This window comes from Tetrao urogallus (genome assembly GCF_951394365.1).
Source record: "Tetrao urogallus genome assembly, chromosome: 27".
NCBI classification, from domain to species: domain Eukaryota; kingdom Metazoa; phylum Chordata; class Aves; order Galliformes; family Phasianidae; genus Tetrao; species Tetrao urogallus.
The window spans coordinates 3,664,503-3,679,606 of NC_136840.1; positions in this window are offsets into that span (position 1 = coordinate 3,664,503).

The window sequence follows — 15,104 nt, forward strand, 5'->3', positions numbered from 1 at the left end:
CCCAGACATTTGTCACATTGCTGTATCTGAAAAGCTATAATGTTGTGTGACAGCCACCTCCTTCTGTGATAAAGAGGACTAAAATACAGTTAGTCTCTTGGTGTAGGAGAATATACCCAGCCTGAGAACAGTCTCAGTTTTCTGTTAGTAGCAAGAGCAAACGCATGCTGAGGAACTTTGGGGAGCCTTGTGCAGGTAGTAAGCAATGCCTTCTGCCTCTGGGTATTCTGTCATCCTCACCTCAGATCAGGATCTGTGATGCTCTGAAATATCTGTTCTCTTACATAATAACCTCCTAGGCCTTCCTGAGACTAGTGAAAACTGGAGAGCTAAATGTAGCTGTTCTTGTTTGTGCCTTCTCAGCACCTGCAGAATGTTTACATGAATCACTTTGCTGACTCTTCTCAGTTGGCTTAATCATATCACATTTTTCTAGTTTCTTTAATATAAATTCCTTAACTCTTTTCATTCTTATGCCCTATCCAATCCTGTTCCCAAGGTAGTTCTCTCTGTATTTCATTGTTACCAGGGGAGTTTGTTGCCTACTTTTTCCTGCAGATCTGGACCTGATCTCAGACCCTCAGGTTACTGACAACTTTCAGCACAACTTTTACTTTTGTATCACAGAAACGTGTTCTTGAAACAGCCCCAGAAGCACTTGGCATCATAGCTGAGTTTGACATTGCCAAAGGCTACTCAGTCATTTGTTTGAATCCTCCCAAAATCTCCAAGGGTTGCTGTGGCTGTTGAGCAGATGGTTACAAGTGTTACCTTTTAAGTGGTAGCCTGCTTGGTGTCTGACAGCAGCACTGGTGAGATGTGCACTTCTATGAGCCCTGCTGTTTAACCAGTGAATTATTTGGCTTCCATAGCAGGTGCATTGCAATTCAGATGAAATTCCTGCTGCAGCTCAAAGGAGTGCAGTTTCTGGATCTCCGGGGTAAGATAAGAGATAAATCTTCAAGGGTCTGCTGATTCACAAACAAGGCCGTCAGAACTGACTAGAAATGGTATTAACTTTGCTTTTCGAGGAGAGTAACTTGGCCATTTATTATAAGGTTGGATAAAGCACTTGATGATGTTGTAGAAATAGCTTTGAGTAGACAGGGTATTAGGAAAGATGAGGCAGCCAGATCCTTTTATCTCACATTTCTCTGCTTCTGTTGGTAGAATCTATAAGAGGATGTTTGTGAAGCTCTAACAGGGATATTTCAAATACTGCAGCCAAACATGAAAGGTCACGTTTCACCTTTCAGTACAGCAGGCTGCATTACAGAGTGATAGAGTTGGGTAGCAGGGTGAAACCCTTTTGTTTGCAGCGAAGGGTTTTAGGAATGGATTCTCCTGTGTTGTGATCTGATGACCTTTGGGAAAGCTGAGAGTTGGTTTGAGCTCTTTGACCTGCAGCACATCTAATTAATGGTTGTATGTCCTTGAATAGTGCTCTTTTTTTCTGGTAGGTTGGTATCAAAATACTAAAATGGATGTGAACAAGAAATAACAAAAAAACAAAACAAAACAAAACAAAACCAAAACAAACAAAAAAAACAAGAGAGAGAATGGTTTGCTACAATCTCGTATCAAATATGTGATTTGCTAAGCTACCAAAGCAAGTGTTTTTCCTGCTAGCTCATGAGTTGCCACACTTGGATCAGTTCAGGCATTGCAAACCCAACCTGTTTGGAAGTAGAATTCCTAGAACCTTTCAATTGACAAAGGGATTCTCTGCCTGAGGGCACAGGGGCAGTGTGACTTGTGCTTTTGGGAAAAAGGTTTCAAGCTACTTTTTCCAATTTCAGGAAAAGATACTTTGTTCTTTCTAACAGCCATTGCAGTTTTTCATTAGTTCCTTTTGTTAAATTGTCACGTAATCCACAATGTCTGATTCTGTTCTATCAACATTAGGGACGTGTAGCTCCGTGTGCCTGGGATGTGCCTTCAATTCCATTTGTTAAAATGATTTGTGAGCATGGCAGGGCTCATTTCTACTAATGTCAGGAGAGAAGTGGAACCAGCTTCTTCCTGCAATTAATATGATCTTTAGATACAGGAACATCTGAAGTTTAGGTTAAGAACGGGAGGTTAAGTCCGGAGGTCAGACGCTGTTTAGATGCTGTGGCTCTGTGTGTTTTGCTAAGAGAAGCCTGTGTCAGCTTGCATCCCTGGAAACAGCTGCTCCTCCAGCACTGCTCAGCCAGCAGAAAACAATGGCTCTGTCTGTAGGCACAACGCAGTCAGAGAGGGGAAGGTGCACTTCTGGGCTGTCCCCTTCGGTACGTGTGTGTGGATGAGTGAGGGGGGAGGAAGGAGAAAGGGAGGAGTTGTTATGTTAGTGCAGACCCAGCAGTGAGATGGGAGGCGGCCGATTGAGTTCAGTCCTCCTGGGTTTGCTACTGCTGTGCTCAGAGAAAAACGCATTGCAGATTTCATTTAGGCTGGCCAAGACAAGCTGCATCTAGGGCTTGCCTTGAGGGGCAGAGTTACTATCCATATTATCTGACCTAAATCATTCCTTCAGGAGGCTTGTCGTGCCTCAGAGCAGCCTGCACTGGACTGAAAGTGCTGTGCACAGCGAGATGGGAGAATGCCTGAAGGAAGGGTTAATTCTGGATTTGCAGTTCCCTGGGGGTCAACCCCTGTGTTTGGAGCTCTGTCAGATCCTCTTACTGGGAATTTACCCCCATGGAGCTGTAATTTAGGGTTGAGGAAGGGACTGAAAGGGAACGGAAACTTTTTTTCCTGGGCTCTTCAAGGAATCTGCCTGCATGAGGTGACATAAAGGGCCTGAGATTGCTGTGTCAGGGATAGCAGAGGCAGCTGCAACTTAAGGAGTTAATTTAAGTGAAGTTTCTCTGCACATCCATGGAGAAGGATGGGACAAGGGAGGATTTTTGCAAATGGGAAAGGAGGGAGCAGCCTCTGTTGACTGGCCCTTGGTGGTGCCTTCTGCACGTCACTGCAGGGCTGTGGTGGTGGGATCCTGCACTGCTATCTGAAGTGAGATTTCTGTAGTGGCAGAGCCCAGCTATGAGCAGGGAGGTGAAGGAAGGGACGAAAGTGATTGAGTGGCTGCTGTGCCAGTGATCGGAGCGGAGCTTCGAGAAAGCATTACTCACTGCCTCTCCTCTGCTCCTGCTGGGGAGCTGCTGCTTCTGCAGCAGGTCCGGCTTCTGGCAGAAGTTCAGTACTGCACCAACTTTCCAAGAGAAGGGAGGGAGAGAGGAGGAGAGTCCCGCATAGAGGAGGAGCCACCACGGCCCAGGCTCCCTCTGGACATAAGCCTGACTGCTGCAAGAAAAGAACTGGAAAGAGCAGATCTTCTCTTTCCTATTCAGGAGCAATGGCTGCTCTGCACCAACTTTTACACAAATAACAGTAGTCGTCCCTGGCTTTATTGCACACAGACCTTCCCCCAAAAGCTAGTGTTTGTGCTTGATACTATGTAAAACTCTCCCCAAAGTAGCTAGAAGTGACACAACAAGATGGGGCAGGTGATGGGAGTACCCAGGGGTTTAGAATGATTTTCTCCCAGGGGTGGTATTGCTGAAATACTCTGAGAGAAGGGTTGGGGTGAAATTGGGCAGTGAGGGGCATCTATTTACCCCTCCCCAGAAATGAACATCTGTGAGGAAGGTGTTAAATCAGGAATAGAAAGGTAGGGTGCGTGTCAGCCAGGACAAAGCTGGTAGGAAATGAGCAAATGGCTGAGAAGCAGCTGAGTGGGCTCTGTACCATTCACAGGTCTCTTCTTTGCTTCCCATGGCCTTTGCCAGGTGCTGCATTCCTTGCAAGGTAGCATTTGTGGACACAGAGTGCTTTTCCCCACTGAGTCCAGATTGCAGGAGCTGAGCCCACGTCTGCGGTGCGAGTGGGAAGGGCTATTTCCAACTCCGGTCTGTGTGATGGGGGTTAATTTCTCTGCCTGCCACTGACCTTCCTCACCGAGCAACTGAAATAAAGCACGAGATTCCTTTCCCACGCGCACCTTGCTTACACATCTCCTGCAGGAGAGCAGCTTCAGTCACGTGGGTCTGTATATGTAACACTCTTTGGCCCTTTTGTTTCTTTTCCATCCTGTGCAAGTTATTGAAGGCGGTGGTTTACAGCTATGTGAGAATCAGACGGGGTGCGGGAGAGGAAGAGCAATCAGCTGCTCTGCTGCTCCCAGTGAGTAGGAGGTGAACATGGCAGAGTGGGAGTTAATAGCTTTTCTGCAGCTCTGAGGGAACACAGTGGCATCTCCTGACTGCAGTGGGAAGATAAGGACTGGGGTACGGCAGCTTTGATGCTCTCTGGTGCACGTGCAAGGGAATGGGATCCCATGGGTGCTCAGGGAAGGCAATGGGGGGGAGGCTGTGGTGCCTGTAGTTGTCTATTTCCAGGCAGGAGTGGATCAGCTCTCCGTGGAAGTGGGTCTGGCTTGGCTGCAGTCTCCTGCAGCTTAAAGGGAAGGGCGGTGACTGCTGCCACGCTCCCCTCTGCCGCAGGAGGATGCTGAGTCACTCCTGCAGCGCTGCTCCTGTTGGTTTGAACTTCCAATCCTTCCTCCTCACCGCAGTGAAACTGCTGGAGACAGGGCAGGCTCTTTTTTTTCCCCTCCAGCCTGATTTTTTTCTCTCCCTCTTTTTATTTTCTTTTCTGGGTCCCAATCAAAGAAAGACATTGCTTTTAAACAAACAAACAAAGAAATATATGTAGCCACCATAAAGAGATGCTGAATATATTTTTTCCTTTGGTAGTGGATCTTTATGTTCCTCCAGAGGACAGCAAGAATATTTGATGAATACAGAGAATGCTGCAGCAGTTTTCTTCTTTAGGGGAGCCCTGGGCTTTAAGTCAGCACTGGTTGTCTATCGAGCAGACATTTCTTGGAAAAAAGGCTGGGGTGGAGAGGAGATGTGACATCTATATATTTTTTGCAAGCAGTAAAGTCCTCTGTACCACTACTTTCTCCTGTCTGCTATGCATGATGTTCCTTTAGCCTTTGTTTCCTTAGGGATTGCTCCAAAGCATCTCAGTGAAACTGCAGAGCTCCCATTGTGCAGCTCTGGGGAAGCTGCTCTGCAGGAAGGTGAGCCTTGAGTCCCTGTTGCACTGAGGAAGGGGCGTGGGGAGAAGAGGGTGCTGTCTGATCGCTATGAGCTTGCATAGAAAAAACTTCCCTTTCCAACTGCTGGTGGCAGGTAACATCTGCAGTGACTGGAATCCATTAAATGAAAAGTCCTGGTCTCCAAATCTATCTACTTGTTTGACTAAGCTTTCTCATCAGCGAATGATGATTCATTGCTTTGTGCCTTACAGCTCCACATCGAACCCTCCTGTAATCTTACCTCCTTCATGTTATTACAGAGATAGTAGCACTACTTATTTCTTAAGATTAGCTCGTACTTCCTATTGTAAAATCCTGTTTTCATTTGTTCAGAACTCCTATATGTAATTTTTTTAAAATTAACTTTTGCTTTAGAAGCCCTGCAGTCTTCCCACGTTTTAAAGCAGGACCTTGAAATTAAATGATGATGGGCTTTATTTCAATTGTGTCTGTTGCAAAGAAGCCTTTTAAATATGATAATAAATATTTCCAGATCACTTATAGAAATGCACAAATATACCTGTATATATATAGATACACTTATTCTCCTTTAGTGTTTAGTGCTCTGGACAGCATGCAATCCAATTTCTGCATGGATTAGCATTAGGTTTTCTATTTCTTTTTCCCATGGTGATCATGCTAATTTTAAAATGCATAAAATATTGACATACATGCAAGAAAAAAACACTCCCCTGTTTAACTATTGAATGCCAACTCCTGCTCCTTCCAGTTGTAGGCAGCCCCACAATAACTCTGGCTCGTTGATTCTTCCCAGTCTGAAATCTAACCGTAGTCTTATAACAGATCCTTGAAAGCAGCAGTGTTTATCACCTACACAAAATAAATATCTTGATCATTTGTCCCGTCTGCTTTTAACTCCAGCATTAATTTTAGTTCACTGCTAGCCACAAATGTAAATCTAGCCAGCTGGCCTTGAGGCAAACCTGCTGTAAATCCCATCGTATCCTAATGCTATCATATTTGGGAGCATGATTTCTGGGGGTAATTTGCTAGTGATAACTTCAATGCATTTCTGAGCTCTGCAGTTCTTGGGAACTGTGCTTGTCAGATGCAGGAAAAACTTGGTTTTTTTCATCCTGTATTTCAGAACCTGCTCACATAATTATTGTTTCCTTTCTCAAATCTATTTTCAGCTCAGCTGTTCCTAGCTGCAAATCTTGAGGAGTGTGCAGATGTTACACAATGAATAAGTCATCTTATGTGGAGGAAGACGAGAGGATTAAAGCAGACACTTGGAATTAGGAAATCTTTTTTTTTGTTGAGTTCTGCAGTTTTCATGAAGTTATTTATATAGATAGAAGTATCTGTCTGCCTGAATGTCTGTTTCATCAGGCTTCAGTATCTCTCTGGAATAGCTTTAAGGGGATTACTCACGTTAATAAGGAGTGTGTGTAGCAGCACTGCAGGTCTTCCCTTCACTGTGTGTCTCTGTCTTCCTCCCACACTTAGCAAAGTCTCTGATCCTAGTAAACTGATTTAGAACATTTGGAATTGTTGCCTATGAATCTTCTCTGATAGCTAATGGGCAGATCATTCGTAGTGCACAAAAGGAGCATTAAAGACCCAGCTCTTGAAATGTAATAGTTTATCAAAGAAACAGAGTTAAAGGATAAAGAAAAGGAAAGGGGAGGAGAAGCATCAAGGCTTTTCCAGCAATTTAATTTCTGTGTGTGTTTCTGTGTTTGATTGACTAACAGTGTAAAACATTGTCTTATTCTGGAGCTTTTCATCTACAGATCTCAAGATGCACCAGGAATACTAATTGGGTAGCTTCAGAAGAAAGTTGAATTGTCCTACCTGAGTCATGGTTTAAGAACATTCAGATGAAGAATACTTAGCTGTGTCTTTTCTGTAGTCTGTCAGTATTTGGAATGATTATGTTCAATATGAAAACTCTTATTTCTCCTGGCTACTACACCAGACATGTAAACCTACCTTATTAAAGGACTAATTTACTTAACAAGGCACAAAATTGGCTTGCCATCCTATGAATAATTGGAATAAATATCTGCCATCTGAGCCCTTGCTGCAGTCACCAGTGCAGATTAGATTTGCAAGGTTTGGCTGCACTGTGTTTTAAAGGGCTCACACACAGCTCACAATCTGCCTCATGGGCCGGGGAGTCACAATGGGCCTAACAGGAGCCCCTTTAGCACCCTGACCTTCACACTTAGGGAACTGGAGGTCTGGAACTAGGACAAGAATTTGGAAATAACTTTTTATTACATGAAATGACTTCACTGGGAGGGAAACAGAACAAACAGCACAGAGTCCATCTGCTTGTTAGACAAGACTCATTAATGTCCAAGGCTATCTGTAGGATGTTGCCTATTACCTGCTGCCTTGCTCCGAGCTCAGCTTGGAATCTGTGAACTTCAGAGGCAAAGATGGCAGCGTGGCAGGAGTCTGTGACAGACACAGGTACATTACTTCCCACAGAAGTTGGGCACTCATTTGAGGCTTTGGCTAAATCTTTCAATCTGCTGTTGTCATATCAACAAATAAATACAAAGAAAGACTCAGCATGATTGTTTATTTCAGATAGGTTGCCTTCAGGTTCTACAACTGCTGGCTTTCCCAATGAGATTGTTCCAACCACAGTGTTCTTCAAGGCAGTTCGCTTAGAAGGCACATCATTGGACCAGTGCTGCAACTCAGATGATAGGTAAGTGCTGTAGCTTTCCTGCTTTTCTTGTAGCATGCTGTGAATTATTTATGCAATTTCTTTGTCCTGGCAGCTTCGAAGAGGGAAAAATGCATGAGTATGTGCTTCATTTATAGACCAAGGTAAAATTAGGTACAAAGCAGATGCATCAGCAGGTAGAACTGATTGTAAGCTATCATGAGGGGAGGTGTCCCTGCCTATAGCAGGGCGGTTGGAACTAGATGATCTTGAAGGTCTCTTCCAAACCAAATCATTCTATGATTCTATGACTGTGCACCTACATGGATCTCCTGCATTAGATGCATTAGATGAAATTGCAGCATGAGGAAATATGCCATAGCCCATCACAGTGGATCTGTTGGGTGTAGCAGGTGTGTTTTTGTCTCACATCTCAGTGAATTTGGTGTTCTATTGGCAGAATAGTTTGGAAAACCCATCAGGTATGTACCAGTTTAAAGAGGTATTAAGCATAAGCCTGACTTTAAAGAATGTAAAGTAGTCAGTGAGCAGTTCATTGGTGTGAACCAGCTGGCTCCTGTTTGTACAGTATGTGAACTGCACAAAACAATAGTGCACGCATCCTCATCACCTCTAAGGGGATGGCACACCATTACCCCCATTTAGCACATGTGAATGGTACACATAAATACCAAAGAGTTAATCACATAATGTGGTTCTGCAATCCTCTGAGTTCCACAAAGCACCTTCTAGCAGTTTTGAAGTCCCAAAGATCTTTGTAGTTGTGGCTTTAAGTGATTTTCTGAGGATGTCCCCAGGAGAGTGGAAACTTGAATTTAGTCCAGTTTTACACCAACATTTTTACCCTAAAATGCCCTTTTCCTGTGGTGCCTTACTACTGGTTCTAGTGAAAAATAAGAGATGGGTACATATCTACATTCATCACAAAATATGTGCATTTGACTTTTATATATAGTGATATTGTTGAAAGCAGGTGGTTTATCAGACATAGCCCCAAATTCTGCACATCTTTGCTTGTGCATTCTTTATTACTGGCTAAAATAATACCCTATAATTAAGTAGGCTACTAAAGAGCTTGTAGATTCTAACATATGCAGCTGCTGCAACATTTTTAATTTGATTTGTTAAGGGGTAGAGACATCTCTATTAAGTTATCAGCCTATGAGAAATGTGGAATAGGAAGGACCATTAGCAAATGCCATATGCTAACCTCAGTCATGTCCACACTATAAGTTATGAACAAAGGCATATTCCCAAATGCAGTTAGCTCGTATGGAAGAGACCTTTAGGGTCATCACACCCATTGTTCATGTGGACTGAGGGAAGAGGGTTAGGTAAAGGAAAGAGGACGCAGACAGATGCAAAGCTGTGTGATGGATATGCCTGATTACAGCATGAACAATAGCTGAAGAGGAGGTCATGCAGAGCTTGCTGCTGCGAATTTACTCAAAATTTAATGAGCCCAATCTGCTACCTTTGCATCCAGCAGGAGTTTTGCCACTGATTGGAAAGACAGGAAAATAATGCCCAGTATCAGACACTGGCTAATATTAGCATACAGCTTTCCTATTCCCCTTAAGAGGTAAAAAGCCACCAGTAAGAACACTTGCACATGCCCATGTTAGCACTTTATAGAAAGGTGGGCTGGTGTTAGAGCATCTTTCTCCTCTGCTCTAAAATGACTGCTCTACAGTTACACCTTGTGAAATATCCCTCAGATGTCCTGACTTTCAGTACTCTTCTCCCATGTAGCGGCCTAATTACTGGTCTACCTTCCTGCCCAGAAAGTAAAACGACAATCAAAGTGTCCTGAGGCTGCTCTAATTAGCCCTTAATTTCCAAAAACTAGGAATAAAACCCAATCAGACCCTTATTCTAGCTCTTTGGTTATACTGTTTCCTTCAAAAGCTTTTTAGGGGAGTTTCAGGTCTGCTCTAATTATATTATTTTGCTTTTACTTCATGAGGCATTAGGTATCTCTTCTCATGTTTGCTGGCTCAGGACAAGACTTCAGTGTACCTCCACAGCAGAAATAACCCATCAAGAAGGAAGCTATCCAGAACGTAATTACTTGCAGTCTTACTAAGTGACTTGGAGTCACATTTAAGGTTAAATTTCATCCTAGGTAGTTGTAAAAGCTGATTTGATTAATGGTATCATGCACAGAAGTCGCCTTTGCTATTAGATTACTGCTGCTTTTTTTCCCCCTGATTTTTGCCAGTGTTTATTGATTGTGATGCTCCAGGCATAAATAAATAAACAAAATCACGTCCTGCTGTCCTGCCGCTAATCAATGGGTGGTTTGTACAAGCCTGCAGATCATGTTACAGGGGCAATAGCTAACGTGGGCTCAGCAGATGTGGCTGCAAGCTGTGATTTTTGCATGCAAAAGTGATTTAAAAATAAAACCATCTCCCTGCATCTATGCTCTCTGGCTTTAAAAGTGGCCCTTCCTGCTCCATCTTTCACTAGAAGACAGTTGTTTCAACACCTTCCTATGCGATGTGGCTGCCACAACCACAGCTTTTCTGTTCTGTTCTTTGTCTCAGGCGAATAGAATTTCACATCACAAAAGCACACTGTAGCTCACCTTTGTGGGATGATGTCATTGGACAAATTGTTACAGTATACACCAGCATGAATGATTAACTCATTATTTTGCCTAATTCCTCTCCTGAAGGGACTAGCTGCAAGCAGTGTTGCACCCATTGCAGTTTTGATGGAGGGGAACAGTTTGGTGCATCTCCTAATGTGCCATAATTATGATTATCTCTTTCCCTGGATGTGCAAAATAAAGCTTTATGAAGGATTTGTAGGAGGAAGTGCACAAGATTTTCATTGAGATTATGTTTTACACTGATAAGATAAGCAAATAATGATAGAGGTCTTGCCCCAGGTGGCACAGTGCAGTAAGGAAGGCCAATCTGAAGTTGTTACTATGAGTTATCCATTAACTGATGCTGCTATGCTGCCTTACAACCTCACAACATAATGCATGATCCATATAGGAAAGCAGGTTCTAGTGCTGGATCTCGTCTTCCCCATAATTGTTTAACTCCATCTTTATCAGCAGCCTGTCCTAACACACTGTATGAGCCTAAATTAGCTAAACTGGGACTCTTCTTATTGATTTCTGTAGACTTTTGATTAGGTCCTTACACAAACCTGCCTCAATCATTACAGGTACTGAGGGCTTTTTCAACAGTTCTGCCCAATCAAGAATATTTATGTTCGTAAGTTCAGCAGGGAGCTTGCTGTGGAACTGAAAATGTCTCTGTGCACCACTCTTCTGCACTATGGAAGGGTCATAAATATTTGGGGAACTTTGAGCGACTACACCAATGCTTTTATGTCAGTAACAGCAGTGCCTGAGGACCACGCATATTAAACTAACCTTCTATCCTAAAATATCTGTCTGTTCTATACTGTTTCAGTGCTCAGCAGTGCTTATTTCTTCACACCTGTGTCCTCACACTTTCTTACACTTAATACTTTCTGTATTCTACTCTTTCATATTTGCAACAAATATGTTCTTCTGAAATGCAAAGCAGTGGCAGAAATGGTTGTGTGGAGATGACTCTGTGATGACTGAAGCTGTGATGAATTTTTATTTTAGAATCAAGGAGGTTAACAAACATGAAAGAAAAAGCTGTTGAGTGGAACAGGCCTGTCTTATCAGACTGCTAACATATTCTCAGCTTCATTTGCTTTGAATCACCGTGTTCCAGCAGACATCATTTTTCAGCCTGGATGTTTTTCATTACTTTTAAATGGTAGGGATATCTGTTCATAGACCACAGGGCCACTGTGAGTAATGTTTTCAGAATAAGAACCATCCCAGAGGATTTCAGTTTTTAGTCACTGTAGCAGAAATGCTAAGTCACAGCTTGCACCAGAGATGGAGCACCTGGTGGGAAGACAGGATCAACCCAGGGGAGCTCAGGTGCATGCGGTGCAATTACCTGAAGGGCTGGAGCCAGGATCCAGCCCTCATTTAAGGGTTGGCAGTGGAGATAAGAGGATCTTGCTGGAGGTCTCTGCACACCTGAGGCCTTCTGAAGGAAAGCAGCCTCTTTCCTTTATTTTTGTGCCTACAGCTGTTGTGTTTGAGCAAATCCTCACTTGCTACAGCCTGGGACCTTGCTGCTCTGCTATCATTGCTGTGCTTTCCGTTGCATCACTATGGGCTAAATCTTGCTGGCTTCTATTTTAGTCAGAGCGTGAATAGGGTCAAGAGGGATTTGGCCTTATCTTTTTGTCACTTTAGTTGAGTCCAGCTGTGGGATGTCTGCAGAAATGTCAGTGTCAGTTGTCTAGCAATCAGCAGTGACAGCAAGCATGACTCTGTTGTGTGTTTACAGATAACAGCCAACAAATTGACCTTATATATCAAGCATGTCAATAAACCAAGCAACTATTCTTCTGAAAAATAACTGCTCTCCTTCCTTTTCTCCCTTTTCTCTCTCCCCTTACACACGTGCTGTAGTGGTGCTAGCTTTAGACACTTCAGGTTTGGTTTAGATACCCTTCACAACCAAGTTACAAATCTTTCAGTTTTGAGTGTTTATTTTGAGGGTAAAAAGTCCAAAGTTGCTGCATGTTATTCCTATTTATGATTGGGCAATAAGATCTCTTCCAAGCTGAGTTCTTTGCCTTCAGATGTCTTTTATTCCTTTACCAAAGAACAACAACAGAAAATAGGATGACTTTCTTTGTTATAAGCAGATTCACTTTCTCTGCCCCATTCTGTATCGTGATACTTATCTTATATGGTACATACTCTTTTCTGTACCACTCACTTCAGTGCACTATCAGATCTCATCCTGAATTGTTCTCATTTAAATTTGATGTATGTTATGTCAAGTAATTTGGATTTTTTTTTTTATTTTTAGAACTAGGATAAAAATGAAAAACACTGAGGTGCCTTAGAGCTTGCATGTCTGAGACTTCAGTTCAGCATTGGAAAGCATCAAGGATACGTTCAGGAATGGCAGACAACACACGGTGAGTAGCATCAGGGATATCTGGACTTTATTTCTTTAATGCCAGTGCCTCTGTGCTTCTTGCTAGCATAATTTACAGTACCTTAAATGAATTAGTACCAGAGCTTCCCTGGTCTTGAAAGAATAACTATGCATCATCTTTGACACAGCAGCTAATCGCATCCAAGAGAATTCTAAGGCATGTAGTCATAAATTTTGTTACTTAAGCTTAAGATAAGGATTGGTGGTGAAAAACTGGGTTGAGAGCCAAACAGAAGGTGCAGCTTGCAAAACATATCATGGTGTTGGGGTTGAATTCTGAAATTCACCAGGTCAAAGCATGCAGAAGTTGCTTTTAACTCAGGTGAAGGTGACCAGTAGTTCCTTCCTAACCTGTTGCACTCCCAAAGCTCATTAAACAAACCTCTAGGTCTAGTTAACCTCTAGGTCTCTTACCTTCAAGCCTTAGATCTGTTCATGTAGACCTCATTCTTGTTAAAGGCAAAATGACCAGAATTTCTAGTGGTTAGCCCCCAAATGTTCTCATGCTGGATGAGAAGTCAATTATTGGGTAACAGAAGCCAGCTTTTCAGGTATCCAATCAACAACTGAAATGGAACAAAATAAGAGAGCATCTTTAGCAGCAGAAATTAAGGACACTATTTTTTATAGCGTCAACAGAATGAAGAAACTAATTTCTGGTCCATTTAGCTTTCTCCAGCCCTGTCCAGTAACACAGAACCTTTAAGAAAATATCAAGTGCTCATGTCCTCCCCTGTTCTACATGGAACTTTCTGTTATTTTGCTTGCACTATTCCATTCTACAGCATAAAGTCCTACAACCAATTATCTCTGTTAGTAGACAAAGGTTTGCTGTCATTGCCAGTTACTGTGAAAGGCATCTCTAAATATAGGTATAAAAACTGTACAGCAGCCTTACCTGACACTGCTTTGAATCTCTCTCCCTCTCCTATGTCTGTATAACCACCACTGATTCCACTGGCTGGGTTGAATCATTACTAAATTAACTGAGTGTAAAAGGAGAATCAGACCCACCCACTAAACAGAGAGCACTGTACTTTATTTTTATTCTGTTTGAAACAAGAGATTTGGTGCTTCAGCTGTCAGCAGTGAGACAGTAGGTATCACCTGTGGAGCTCTTCCAGACAAGCGAGAGCACTGAGAAGCTACTGACAGCTTTTCATTTCTGTTACTGGGAGCTTGAGGCATTGATGTGAATACAAAATCACACTTTTGTGAGGTATGTGTGGCTTACACATAATGCCCCATTGCCATTCTTGTTTGTGTTTTCATGTGACATTTCTTCTTTGTTCCTTTAGCTGCATGCTCTCTAAAAGGAGCATCACTGCTTTCCTCTGCATGGTGCTACACTTCATTTTGTTTTTCCCCCAGCAGCCTCAGGTGATTGGACTGTTAATGTAGTTAGGTAAGGGGTGGAAGGAAGGAAGAAATGTAGGCTCTGAAACAGAACAGCAAGGCACGTGTTTGTGCAGCACAACCCTTTTGTCCATTCTGCTTTGTCACTAACAAAGCCCCATGGGTTTCTCACTGTGTGCTCTCAGGCTCAGAATCTGGGCTGCCCTTCACAGGGTAGAGAGGATAATGCTGGCTTGGCTCTTCCCAAATTCAAATAGGTCTGACCTCTGGGACTGCTCCAATTTATTGCCTACAGCAGCTCCCTTGAAGGCCAGTGACAGACAACCTAGAATTGGTGAACTACAAAATATTTTCTCTGGATTTCCTTAAATCCTTGCATAGGAATTTTAGTCAGCATCAAGGAAGAATAGACAAAGATGTAATAGATGGATTTGTTTGGCAGACAAAATTTTGATGTTGGAAGAAATTCAGGTCAGCTGTGAAATGAAGATTTTAAGGAGTTTGTTTAGAAAATATTTCTGTGCTCCAGCTTCAGTAAAGTTCTACTTTTCCTTCATTCCTCCGGCTGAACTGTTTGCTGAGGGTTGACCTGAATTTACAAACAGCCAATCTTCCACCAAAAAATGCATTTCATTTTTTTTCAGTGACTTGAAAATATAAATTTCAACAAAGTTTAACCAAAGAATTTGGGTGGAACCCATGCTTAAGTTTGCCATACAAATCAGATGGACTGGGGAAAACTGCACTGTCATGCAAGCCTTGTAGTGGATCTTTGCAGTGAACATCCAGCAATTAGGATTCTCAGGCAGGCATTTGCAAACCCTGTTCCTCTGCAGCAAACACTTGCGATGTGAAAAGTAACAAACCAAAATATTCTTTACAGATGCTTTTATATACAAACATATTGAGATTCTGAGGTAGGTACATATAGATCCTTCACGTTCTGGTGCTTTTAGCTTGAACACCACAA